Source organism: Galleria mellonella, unplaced genomic scaffold, assembly GCF_026898425.1.
Source record: "Galleria mellonella isolate WM207_F2 unplaced genomic scaffold, CSIRO_AGI_GalMel_v1 utg44, whole genome shotgun sequence".
Classification (NCBI taxonomy): Eukaryota; Metazoa; Arthropoda; class Insecta; order Lepidoptera; family Pyralidae; genus Galleria; species Galleria mellonella.
Window position 1 is genome coordinate 122,612 of NW_026442100.1, and position 14,367 is coordinate 136,978.

The 14,367-nt window shown below is 31.7% G+C and overlaps 1 protein-coding gene across 2 annotated transcripts in view; it reads left to right on the forward strand.

Annotated features, from left to right (window-relative positions):
* The window catches only part of LOC113518806 (cadherin-99C), a 169,658-nt gene that overhangs the window by 27,779 nt on the left and 127,512 nt on the right, over positions 1 to 14,367 (forward strand). Inside the window, exon 1 of one of the 2 annotated variants that reach the window (XM_031914496.2) lies at positions 2,704 to 2,840. The exons of the other annotated variant lie outside the window; for it this stretch is intronic. The gene's annotated coding sequence lies outside the window, so the exon portion shown is untranslated. Of the gene's footprint in view, positions 1 to 2,703; positions 2,841 to 14,367 lie in introns of those variants that run through there. 2 annotated transcript variants of the gene reach the window in all.

Genomic DNA, 14,367 nt, shown 5'->3' on the forward strand with positions numbered 1-14,367 from the left:
ATGAAAATTGCGTTTCAACTCAGCTAGTATCTGTCTATTGCTGAATATAAGCCTCCCCAATAGATTGTCGCAAGGAACGGTCCTGAGTTACCTGCATCCACTTAATTCCTGCAATGTATTTGAGGTCGTCACTCCACCTAGTGGAGGGTCGCTGCTTTTGCCTGTACGGGGTCGCCACTCAAGAGCCTTTCTTCCCCATTGGTTATTGGTTCTTCGAGCTATGTGACTAGCCCACTTCAGCTTGCTTATTCTTCTGGCTTTTGGAAAATTGTCTATGTCCCATCAGTATTATAAACGTAAAAGTTGATATGAAAAAAGGTTTGTTAACATTTTTTATCCCCCAAAGGTGCAGGGTTCTGTTAATATTAAATAAATACTGGTTGCGCGTAAATTAGAATAGAAATGTATTATGTGTTAATGTAATCTAATATGGTTTATTTGTCTGCCGAATTTCATTTAAATCTCAAACTTAGATCTACAATTCTAAAAAGTAAAAAACCTATATACAAATATCTTTATAAATTTTCACATTTAGAATTAGTAATTAAATAAACTTATTTGTAAATGAAGTTTCATTATAACCTATACGAAGCGCTTTGTTCCAAGAGATTAGCAAGTTCATATGATCATGCACCACCTTAATGTTTGCCTTATTAAGCACAATCATTCGATACTACATCAGAGGTTCCCCGGATGTGGCTAGCTCCACCGCAATATCAGAAGGCTGACTCAAAACCAGTTCTGGGTATACTTCTTTTTATTTATCTTGTTTCATTTGTTTGTCATAAACTGGCCATTATGCTAAAGGCCTTCTGTGGCAATTTCGATTCGTCTAGATTTCACGTCTGGCCTTCAACTTCGAAGAATCATACTTTTTGTAGATTGCTTAATGACTTCTGATATATACTTCTTATATTTAAATCATTATGGATATTTGCTAATATCATATTTGTATTTTTTCTAATTCGTACTAAATGATTAAATAATTACTTAAATTTCTTTTTCATTTTGTAATACGATTATATTATATTTATATTCAAATTATATTAAGCGTTAATTTATTTTGTAACATTATTCAAATATTTAATTAGATCATTGTATGATTTATTGATATAAATCGTTTAATAATTTAATTAGATTATTAAATGATTTACTGATATAATACGTATATTATAAGCATATATTATATGTTCGGGTTAGGCTTAATATAAATCATCAGTTATTATGTTTATTACATTTAATTTATGTAAAATCTTTATCAAATATTCTGTTATGTCATGACCTGCCATTTACAACGTCATTACATAAAATAATGTATTGAATCAACGTGTCACTGGATAATTTTAACATCTAACTTATTAATAAAATTAAATAAGTGCTATCTCGTATATTGAATAAAATATGTAGTCGTCTACAGATCTCAGTTCACATGTTCTATATTCTGTATTCTCCCACATATAAGACTGCAATACGAGTATGTGAACCTCGTCGCATCAATCTTCGCCGCCCCTGAACAATGGCCGCCGTGTCGCGTTCCGTTTTACGCTATAACACCACCGATTTTTCAAACCTTATGCGCAGCTTGCGTATAATAGGCCATTAAATCGGTGATGCATGTTTGACTTTCGATTTTTTTTGCATTGTATTCCGGTCTCTATTGAGTGATGTGAAAGCTTTGTCGACATTTTGGCTTGTTGCGATCGAAAGTGATTGCAGATAATATCTAACCGTGATGTGATAATAAACATAATAAACTATAACTGTATAAACAAATAGAACAGAAATCAACAGACTCAGAAATAAATATTACTATTCATTGATGTTTTTTGAATAGTTTGTTTTTATACTTAGACGGGTATAAAAACTAACTGCCAACTTAGTCCGTGTGTCCACGGTGAAATAATTTGGAGCCGTTAAAGCAACTATAAACTCACTTTAACATTGATAAAGTAATTATTAATTACTTTTTATGTATTTTATTATTGTCATTATTTTATTCAGAATAGTACAATCATATCAACTAATATTAGAATATATTATTTTTGCATTGCATATGAATTGCAATACTGTGTTGAATTCAATGAAACGCCAACATGCTAATACAACGAGTTGGTTCATACATTTGAATGGTAGCAATGTCTTTTGTTTAGATCTCCCACGACTAGCGTATAACGGAACGTTACAGCTAAATACATAGTAGGAAGAACGTCACAACGTGCGAAAACGCGCTGACGCGCACCGTACTTGCGCGTGAGAATGCAAATATTTTTAATAAATGCTAGTATATTATTTTATACATATTTTTTTTAATATTTAATTGATATTGACTGATGCAGTATGCTATAACATTGTATTATAAATAACTTATATTGGCAGTTGTGATCTTTGATATTTATTTCCTAGTTTTTATTATAAAATTTAACTGTAGTTAGTTTTATGTGATAAATAAGTACGGAATAATATTTTTTTTGCTTTTGATACAAATTACTTTTATTTAACAAGATTACAACTTTGTAACTTGATTAAATGTAATTTGTAGATCAAAAATCTCTATAGGATATTTTTGTAAGGATTTTTAGTATGTCAGAAAAAGTATTATTCAAGAATATAATATTTTTGTTATATATGTGATATAAAGATACTAAGTGATAATAGTCATTATAACATCGTTTGATTCTTCAATTAATGTAGTCATCATAGTGCAGTGCGAATTTTGTGAATAAGATCAAATATCTAAAATTTTAAGTGATTCATATTATTACAATACTTAGGTTTTCATTGTGGCTTTTAACGGTGAGAAATCGATCATAATCTCGTCATTCATCACTCATTCATCAAAAGTAAGTCTTTGTTAATAAAATTTATTAAACCTTTTTAATAATAATCAACAATAGTGAAATGAGTCATCGTAATAAAAGGTGAAAGTTTGGATGAAAAGTGATATTAATCATGAAAAGTATAATTAATATTGGATTGTGATGTTGAGTCATTGGCAAAATAAATAATGTCGCGTAAAGGTGACTTGTTGTTGACCTTTCTTCATACTATCGTAACACTCGATTTTCTTCAGATAACTCGAAGTCAATGTAAAATTTTATTTAAAACGTAATACATGATAATGGGAAACATTAATACTAGTGCCATATATTTTTATGTTAATTTAGTTATATTAATGATATTTATCAGTTTGAATTGTCACATTACTTCCTGTTTTAACTGGTTTTTGGTATGGGCGAGTTCGACTCGAAATTAAGTTAAAGAATTCATTGGTATAGATCTCAATCTTTATTTTTTCGACTGTTTTATGTATATGACGCGAACAATTTAAGTTGTTCGATAACTATGCTAATCATTCGAATATTATGGGGTTCATGGCCGATGGGAAAAATGTAAGAGAAATAGGCAAATAGATGACGAGATTTGGATCGTCATATGTTGATAGACCAAAAATGTTAATACAACCCGTACATATATTAATACAAGATTTTATGCTTTGAAAAACAGAGATTTTAAATGTGATCAAGTTACTTCGGGATGAAGATAGGAACTTGCGTAAACTCCTATTAAAGTCTATTCAGAATTGGAGATATCGTGTAAGGCGTAACGTGTACATAGAAAATAAGAGTGATCTGAGAACATTATAATTAAATATAGTAAAATATATATCTTTATACGTGTACAGTAAACGTGATTAAAACCGAAGTGTTAATACCAATGAATACAGTTTGCGTCAGAATTAGGTAATATCTACAAAAGTATAAAAGTAGGTTATTATAAAATATCCCAAATACTACTGCCATGTTCCCTCTAATTATAACATTATATTTTTAAATATTTTGTTTATTAATATTATAATTTCGGCGTTGGGACACCCAATGTTTTTTTTTTATTTTTAGGGTTTCGTACCTTCAAAAGAAAAATGGAACCCTTATAGGATCACTTTGTTGTCTGTCTGTCCGTCCGTCCGTCTGTCGTACCCTTTCTCTTTGGAACGCGTGAAGGTATCAAGTTGAAATTTATACTTAGGTTTGGAATCTCCTAAAGTAGTGAAAAAATTAAGCTTCTAAATCGACGCAATCAAAAGATACGGCCGTTAATGTTCTATTTATATTGTATATTTTGACATTCGTAAAGGGAATCAAAAGTTTCCGTTACTTTCCGTTGGCCTCATGAAATTTGGCGAGGAACAATGCCATATATGATAAGTAAAGGGAATAATCCTAAAACCGTAAATTTGTTGTTGTTTCAGAAAAAAAAATGAACTTGATGATTTGATAAGGAACTCTCGTTGCTTGAGTCCGACTCGCACTTGACTGGTTTTTTTATTTGGCGCTGCTACCAGTCATTCTATCCGAAAAAGGTAGAACAAAAATAAAACGTGAGTGTGATCACAATCCTTGATAAGCATCTTATAGCAAATACATTTCGTCTTACAATAAAACCACAAATATCATAAACTTGGAATGTAATCGCAAAAGCATAACACGACGAATCTATTGGAGATATTATTAAACACCACTTACCTATGTAGTTGCATAAACGTAATGATACGTTGTTCCCTCAAAATTATCGTTTCGATCGGGCCTGTCGTAAGATTGGGAATTGTATGTCATTTCGTATGCGTACGTTTGTAATTTTATTGCTTTGGATGTGTATTTATTTTAAACGAACTAAATAGGGTTTTATCTTTGATTTGGCAACTTGTCATCTTAAAAATAATTTTTTTCGATGTAATATGTATGAGTAACGTTAATGGAATGGACTGATACGTTGTTGGGGTCCCATATGATATAATAATAAAACCTTGTCGGTCTATTAAGATACTTTTTTTTTTAAATAAAAGTGTACATATTAAGTATATATCTTGTAAAATTCTGTTATTTTGGAATTTTGAAGTGAAACTTCTTCAAGGGAACAATAGCTATACAAATCTCTTAGGTGTGTGTTTTTGAGATCACTAGATGTGTGATGTTGAGAACAATTTTTTTTTTATTTATTCAATGCTTTATTGCACCAGCATTACAGGATTTGTTGAACAATTTTGGTCTTATTGCTAAACAATCTCTTCCAGACAACCTTTGGGTAGAAAGAATTAAAGAATGAATAGGTAGGTAGCGCATTAAAAAAATAAATCTGTAAAAATAATATAAAATGATAAATGTGTGACAGCACAATCATATACACATACTATTTCATTTAAAAGGTCGTCGTGATGCAACATTTGCAACTTGCAACGCAACGTTGTATCTTTATGAAAATTATGCAGTGTTCTTTACGGGTTTCACTTCTGTCCTTAATTTTTTATTATTAATTTTTTAACAATAAATCTTTTGTGCGAAATGCGCGGTTGCGCTTGATGAGTTACGATTATAGCAATAAGTCATATATATCAATAAGTTGTTCGGTAATCATTAGTATTATCGATTTCGAAACGCAAAAAAGCAACGCCGAGTCGATTACTCAGTGGTGCCACTTTTACCCTATTCGCTGCCAATATCGAGGTAAGAGACGCCAATAATCTGATCCCCTCACGGCTGCAACTTTATCGTTTCCGCCTGCATGGCGCGAGGCAATTTCACAAGGGTTGCCAAAGTCCAACCACAAGCCACAAAGTTGAATAATACTGTACAAAAATAGGTTGTACATTACATACGTGTTCTTCTTATGAAACTTTATTACATTTGATAAGTTCTTATATATTTCAAATGGTGTATAAGAGACTAGAATTAACACGATCGTTTAGGCAAATCTTTCCATTTCTTTTAACAATTTCTTTCTAATTATTTCTTGTCATAAGACCTGAGTCATACCTGTATAGCTTTATTGACAGTGTAATAATGTATTGTCATAGAGGTAGGTTGATGTTAGAATTGGAAAAAAAATGCAGCTGAATTTGACAAGTAATCTGTAGGTAGATCATTTCATAATCTACTTGTAAAAGCCTATTTGTAAACAAATGTTTGTAAATGTAATTATTGTTTACAGGCTAGTTGTATTTTTTTGTATCTGTAATATAAAATGCCCAATTCATATTAATGTTTAACAAGAATCAAACGATGTGATTTAGTCTCGATCAAACCAGTCCAAATACAAGTATACTTATTATTAATTTCAATAACGATATTTTTATAATTGATATTAATTTAAACTATAATATATTATGATTTACGATAATTATTATTCAACAATTTACATATGATTATTTTTAATAGGTACATCATGTGAGTGGTAGCCCTGGCCATAGAAGCATAGTGCTTTTATCTGTTACAAAGGAGCCGTTGTGGTGTTATGGGGCCTTTTACCCTACTTTATAGTGTTCGAGTTGTATCACAATATCTCACAACTTTCCTGTAAAATTTTGTTATCTATTATTAAAACAGGTAAAATACTTTGAATTAGAAAATATAAATTCATAACTTATATCGTAAGGTAATACCTAACTATCGACTTGGTGCTGTTCGTGTCTTTGGCGACGGTTTTGAACTTTTATCAGGTGGGCCGTAGGCTTATTGATATTTTATATGCTTTCTAAGTAACATAAAAAATATTACATTAAAAAATAAACTTTTCGGTAGTTAAGTATCTGGGTAATTTTTATCCTCTCAATAAATTATTTAGTTTTCAATTTATAGACACTTGAATAACAAAATTACTATTTATATATTTATATAGGAATCGAAATACGATATATGTGTTTATTGTTTATTGGTAGATAATAATTCTACACTTAGATAGTTAAAAGTAATAGCGGCTTTGTACCTCATAATCTCATAAGTACGAAGTAAGTAAATAAGTATCATTAAGTAAGTATCATTTTTGTTATTTTTAATGATCCAAATATGAATACCAATATAAAATATTAATAATATTAAAAAGTTTGAGGCTGAGACTCGTACTTGTGATCCTTGGAAGGCAATTATGCGTTTTTTTCGCAGAGCTGTCATCGATATTTACGAATTCGGTTCATTTAAGAATTTTACTATCTTATTGCTTACATTCTTTATATATTCGAAAGATGTGTAATTTTAAAGTTAGTGAAGATGTTTGTATATATGTTAAACAGTCACGCTTAGACGGTTGAACGGATTTGGGCGAAATTTAAATTCCATCAAATCTGTTTAGCTATTTTTATCGTATTACTCGTGTTTCTTTGAGGAAAATGTTTAGTTTGTCGAGTAGAATATTGTCATCTTATATTATTTGATTTATTCTTTCTTTTATCTCATATTATTTTTAATTCTTTTCAGGTAAGTCAGCGCGGCTATTACATTATTCACACTGCATCGCCGCTGTTCGCGTGCCCCGTAAATATTGAGTAAATGTTTATTTTTGTTCTCCATGAGTCAAGTGCCTACTATCTGCTAACTTTATTGCAACGTCTAATGTGCTTTCAAGATTTTCAAGTATTAACTTCGCACGCAAAGTTTAAGACAGGGCTGATAATTTTAAGTTATATTTCACTGTACTATTATTTCAACCGTTAACTGTCTACTGCTGGAGATAAGCCTTCCCCATAAGGGGAGTTATGCCAATAGTTGCTACGCGTCGCTGGTGGGTTGGCAACCGCAGTTAGGCTTTTAGAGATATTTTAAGAGGGACGCTGCTGCCCATCCGTTGTCCTCACTTTGTCGACTCTTACGATACCTACGGAAAAGGTAGGGGTGGCATTCTACGCCGAGGCACACACGGCAATTTCACTGTACATTGCATAAAATTTGTTGCAAACGCATGCATGACTGTTATGCGCGCCAAATAAATAAAAATAAAATAAAATAAAATGACGTCCGCGGCCACCATCGACTGTGAAATTGTTTTTAAAGATCCCAAGTAATAATCTTATTATCCACACCTCATCATTTGATCAGAATATATGCTTGCATGAAATCAAGTTTTTTGGTAACAAAAAAAGATTATATATACCGCTGTTTGGCATTGCATAAAAGATTAAGTCTGCATGAGTAGTTACCCAAGTAATAACATTTTTTTATACTACTATTCTGGCAAACAAGCATATGGCTCGTCTGATAGTAAACGGAGTAAACGTAGTCTATGGACGCCTGTTACAACAAGGATGCCACGCACTTGTAACCGACCTTTAAGAAACCTTATTACGCCCTTTTAGAAGATTTATATTTTACTGCCTCTATGGAAAACCTCGGTAATTTCTAAAATGCGAGATTCAAGTGGGTTTAATGTCCATTTTGGTTTCATTACAAGTGACATGTGTTTTATTACAAAGAAATTTTAGATGTCATTATAATTATAATTGATAATTGCATTTCTTGTCGTACCCAAGACAACCCTAACTTGGCATGCATGCATCTTTGTAATTTACAAAACTGATCCATATCTACGAATAAGATGTCGCGAGTCACGACTTTATATGCATGCACGTGATTTTTATTATCTAATTATAACCCTTCATTGGCTTCTGTTTGAACAAGATAATGTATGTCTTAATTACATTGTAACTTTAGCATTCTAATGAACTCATTTCCAATCCAAGTGTTGCATTGATAAGCAAACGTATTTATGTTCTAGTTTTATCTCATTACTTTACGATTATTTAGGTATCTTATCTTAAAGATTTTCTTTTGTATATATTTAGCGTTAGTGTATATAAACATGAATATATTGAGTTGAAATCCAGTAATAGTATTCATAAAATTGCATAACCTTTCCTAACAAGCATATTCTCTAAACTTATTTTGTTTTTATTCAAGAAATATTTAGAGTTTACGCCTATGCTTCTCGGGAAAAGTAGTCTTTAGTCCCTTGATTACGGCTTGGTATATATCAAGATTAACAAATAATTAATAAAAATAAATTTACATCGATACTTGACATATAACAAAGTCGATCCGTACCTAAAAATAATTTTTATACAATTGTTTGTTACTCTATTAATATTGTAGGTAAACATGAAAGATTGTAGAGTTTGTATGTTTACATTATAGATTTTAAATAAAATTTTGTTCAAATTTTAATTATACCCTGATGTAGTACATAGTTTATATTCTATCTTAATCCAAATAAAAGTAGGATTACCATTAATTTCTAATCAGCTCTTAGGTAGAAACCAAAATACACTAACTGATGGAACTGTTAGTACAGTTCACAGTAGCCTGTAATTTAAGATCGCGTTTAGGCCAACATATGCGTAGTTCTAAAGCGTTTCTGTCATAAATTTGAGCATATTGTTGTAACAATTCACCTACCCGTTCCAATGTATCATGCAACGGTATCTGATCATAAAATTAAATGCGTTGCGGCTTGTTACCTACTCGGGACTCATCTCTACCTTAACATTGGCCATTCACATTTTATCGCATATAAAGAGAATAAAATTATCCGAAAGCCCATATTAGATTGATCCGATGGTGTTATTATAATTTAGCCATCATAATGTAAACAGTAAAATTAGTACAATATAGGTACACATTTTTAAAAATAATTGATTGTGAATCTTTAATATCATCTTTATAATAATATATAAATAAAAAGAAAATACAAATACTAAATAAAAGAGGAAATTTATAGGGTACAGGAGATAATACTGATTTATCCGAACCATTGCCTATAAAATACTCTGGAGATTGACGTTACGATACGTTACATGATTAGAATGAAAATTACGAGTAGGTACTTTAACATTTACTTATACCAAAACTGAAGGGTTCAGGTAGCTAATATAATTATTCGTGGCAGTAATTGTTTAAATTTTCACAAGCAAAGAATAAAATTTATCTTCAGAGTTCAAAATCCAACTTCCCTTGCGTAATCAACTAAAGACAGGCGGCACGTTTGTCGAGCACTTCATTCTGTCAGTTGTCATTACTGTAAAATTTCTTCTATCGCATCTCTAAATCTCGAACCGGCGAGCATCGGCCAGTAAAAAAAGACGCACATGACGTGTACATTATAAAGATTGTATCACTGCCTTATACAGTTACAGAACGTAAAAACGCGCCTTATAAATTGATCTAGCTAGACACGTCACCAATTTGCATTGCACATTCGTCTAATAGTGCAACATAATCTTGGCTACGTTAGCAGTCGACGCACGTTGGGGAACTTGTTGACATGCATGCCATGTGCATAGATAACAGCAACACAATGTTGTTGTTATCTGTACAGCGAATTTGACGTATCTGTACTGCGGACAGCTTCAATGCTGTATTGTCGAGATTTAAACACATTCGATAACTTATATATAAGTACTTATATAAGTGCCCAAGACGTGTGGTTCCGGAGTAGAATTGGCCACCTCTTCCTATTCCGTGGGTATCATAGACGCGACTAAGAGAATTTAATAGTCGATGAATGGACAGCAGCGTCCGTTTTCAAATATTAGCAAGCGTGGCAACTATTGGCAAAACTTCCCCAAGAGAAAGGCTTATGTTTAACAGTAGACAGTAAACGGCTGATATGATGATGATGATGATGATCTACTTATAAGATATAAACTTAAAAAGACGTAGATATTGGTACCATGAAAGCAAACTTTAATGTACTAACTTTGCCATAATAAGGCTTAACTTTGCTTTTAGAAATTTTTTTTTTTTATTATACTGGATTTTTTTTATACAACTTAGAATGACAAACAAGCTGACGGTCCACCTGATGGTGTTAACGTCGTCTTATGCTATAAGTGTTAACCGTCGCCTATAGACATGAGCAGTACCATGGACATAACAGAGTATACTGTTTCGCCCATAATACGTGGATTCATTGGATTCAGTAACACTGTTTATAGGTTGTCGTTTCGTTTATTTTATTGTTAAGTTTATTGAACTTCACTTTCATTTGCCCTATTTTTTAAAATATACTGAACACAATAAAAAATAGTCAGCGTAAACTCTACGTATGATGTCTTGTTATTAATTTAATTCATTGATGCTAAAGCAAACAATAATCAAAATTAGTAAAGATCATTAATCTGTACTTCAAAAAGATGTCCAGACAACTATGAAAAAACGCGGTGCATTGGCGCATTGATGAATGGAATTGGACCACGTCACGGTGCCTTGGCTTCTCGGGTCAGTGCCCGTGAACTCGTGTGCATTTCCTCCCTTTACCGATATCATCCAACAGGTCATTTGGGGCGTGAATTCGGTGAAACTTATCAAAGAAAAAACAATTTATTAAATATTGTAATACACAGAAAGGTAAAAGCTGTTGTATCATGTGGGTTCATATTGTGATGATGCGTTTAAAATGTTGTTTATTTCATCATAGCTGTCTGGAGTAGAAATTATCTTCCAATTATAACAGTTGTTATATGGTCAATCTTGGCGCGAAATCTACTCATCTACGCGCAGTGAAACCTGCGCGCGCATGACCTTTGCCACTAAATTTAAGATGGCTGCTCAGCTCAGGCTTAGCTGTCAAACTAATACTCTTGCTTTCTTAGAAGAAATGCCATCGAATACTGTAATTAAATTACAAACGTGATTATGCATTTTAATATTTTAACTTAACGACATTTAGATATATTTATTTACAATATTGAAATAATAATACAGTATAATTAATTAATAATACATGAGTAATTTAGTTGCTTTAAAAATCTAGTAAAACGTTTAGTAGTCGTCTAGTGCTCTGTGGTGCTATAAAACGTTACTTCTAAACCATGGACAAAACTAGAGGAAGCTCAAAAGTTACTTTTCATATTAAAAACAAAAACATTAAAATATTCTTTCCCGAAACTTATTTTTTTTTGCTTTTGTATTTGAATTGGAAGGGATTCTAACAAGCATTGCTAATTTAGTAAGAGTAATATTCTCACCATTGTTCCGGATAATTTCAATAAAGTTATGGCACGTATTAAACATCGTAAACATTAAGCGTGCCAAATCGACTGGCACATTAGAGTTCACCGACGTGGAAACAAACGAGATGTATTTGTTATGAAAGTTACCATTGAAAAACATAAAACATTGCATTGATTTTGTTGTTATCATTGTGATTAATATTATCCCTATTACATTCATTGCCTCTAATTTGCTTTGCGCATTTTTATTTAATTATTTTTAATATATTTTACTATAATAACAGTATTTGTTTTCCTCGGCTTCATCTACGCGAATTAGTTATTCTCCTTTTTTCGAATTTCGGAAAATTTATTCTTAGTGTATTTCCATATAGCAAAAAGGAGATATATTTAAGTTTCTAATTGTAGTAGTTCCTTACCCGTACCTTGAAATGTAATTTTTATCATTAATTGCAAAATTGGCGGACTTATCATTACTTTGTTGTATGCTAAATCGAGTACGGATTTCGACTCATATCAACGTATCTACGCAATTTGCCAGCATTACCTAAGCTTGATCGTAATCATGGTCTCTTGGTTGTGCTTGGACGAAATCATTATCTCTTATCGTCAAGTTTAGTAATAGCGCCCATAAAGCCTCGTTTACATTTACAAGACTCCGAAGATAACACTTTGCGTTGTGCCTATTTGTGACCGGTAGAAGCGGACCTGGAACTACTAACTTTCTACTTATAATAATAGCGCCTGCCTGAGCAATATATTTCTGTATAAATTACTATACCCGAGAAATTTGTTTCATCTAAGATTTTAAACCATATAAAGGTTTATGTGCCCCTTACTTGCACTCTAATCGTAAATATACACACTGCGCCCAATATAACAGGAAATTCGCCATCTATTTCAAAATGCTTAAATAAATGCCCGCCTAATTTAAAAAAAGGATACGTCAAAACGTATATTGTGAATCTAAAATATGGTCCATACGTTTCTATTTAATTCAATCAATCAATCAGCTGTGATTGAGCAACAAATATGAATATGTAAATGTTTTCATTGATCACAAATATTAGTGGAATTAAACATAAATATACAGTTAACATTGCACCATTTATACACTTCTAAAAGGTTTTCAGGCACACCCAAACACGAAATGAGGTTAATAAAGCAATTTAATCTTTTCACAAGTTTCCCACGGCTATTGGCGAAATTAATATCGGTACTAAATCTTAATATCGGAGTGGACAGTGGTTGCTAGGTTGCCACGTGCTGGTGTCTGTGCATGTTAGTTTAAATGTCGAGAGTGCCTGAGGTCAAATAAATATCGTGATAGACCTTTAATACATATATTGTTATAAGATATAAATTTGATTCGATAAAATTTAATATCCAGTTTTGTATAAATTTGAATAAGAAGACAACATATGTCACTGCTCCTTTTCTTCCTGAGAATAACATAAAAGGTCACTAGGTGTGTATTGCACTTGGAAGGAAAACTCGAAACAATCTTACATCTATTTCCCTGGGCTGTGACGTAATGACAGGCAATGATAATGACTATGTCATAATATATCTTTCTGTTTTTATAGTAGGAAAGTAATCTGAAACGACCACTGATGATTTTCAATAATTTTCAATTCGTCTGATTGACGATTTTCTACAGAAATTCCTTATATATCTCACTTTTTAAAAGCAAATCGTTGTTGTTTATGTTTGCCGTCTATTGGTAGAATTTTTTGAAAGAACTCGTGTGTGAATAATGCGATATTATCCTACTCATAATTACATTTAAAGAGAGTTTTTTAAAGTGTTCAAATAATTGTACAAAGACATGTTGATATATTTTATAAAATTGATGAACATTGTTGAAAAGTTTATAGTTCAGCTTAAATAATAAACAAATATGATATCATTTATTATCTATAATGCTATTAAGAAATTGCCCTCTATTTCATATTGGACAACAAAGGCGGCTTATCTGCTTTATTTATTATTTATCTAACCGAAAGCACTAGATCATTGTATTAATAATTCACTACAATGTTCGTTTTCTATTATCATTTAGTTTGTAAGACAGATATGGTTTACCAAAGTACATTATTCTATAACATTATAATATACATATATATAATATATAAATTCTAAATAAACATTTTCCTGTGTATTGTATACTGTTTGCTGAACATATGCCGTCTCAGTTTATCATCGTCAGCTCACGGCAGTCCTCTGCTGAATACAGACCTCTCCCAAAGTGCGCCACTTTATACGGTCCTATGCTTTATGTATCTCATTATACTCAGCAATTTTTGCGCAAAAGTCACGCCGTCTTTTTAGATGGCACTCCACATTACACCTGCTCCAACGCGACTCCACTTCAGCACACCTGTATATAAATCATCATGAGTTCTGCGACATATGTGAGCAGCTCATGGCCACTTTAGCTTATAATCTTATCGGTTATATTAACTACTCTAATTTTTTGTGTAATTGTCTATATTTTTGTGTATCAACCATGATCTTTTTTGTAGGTGTATACTGTGAATATTTATAATCTATAGATTATCAAATAACTTTGAATAATTTATATGGTGGGTTGT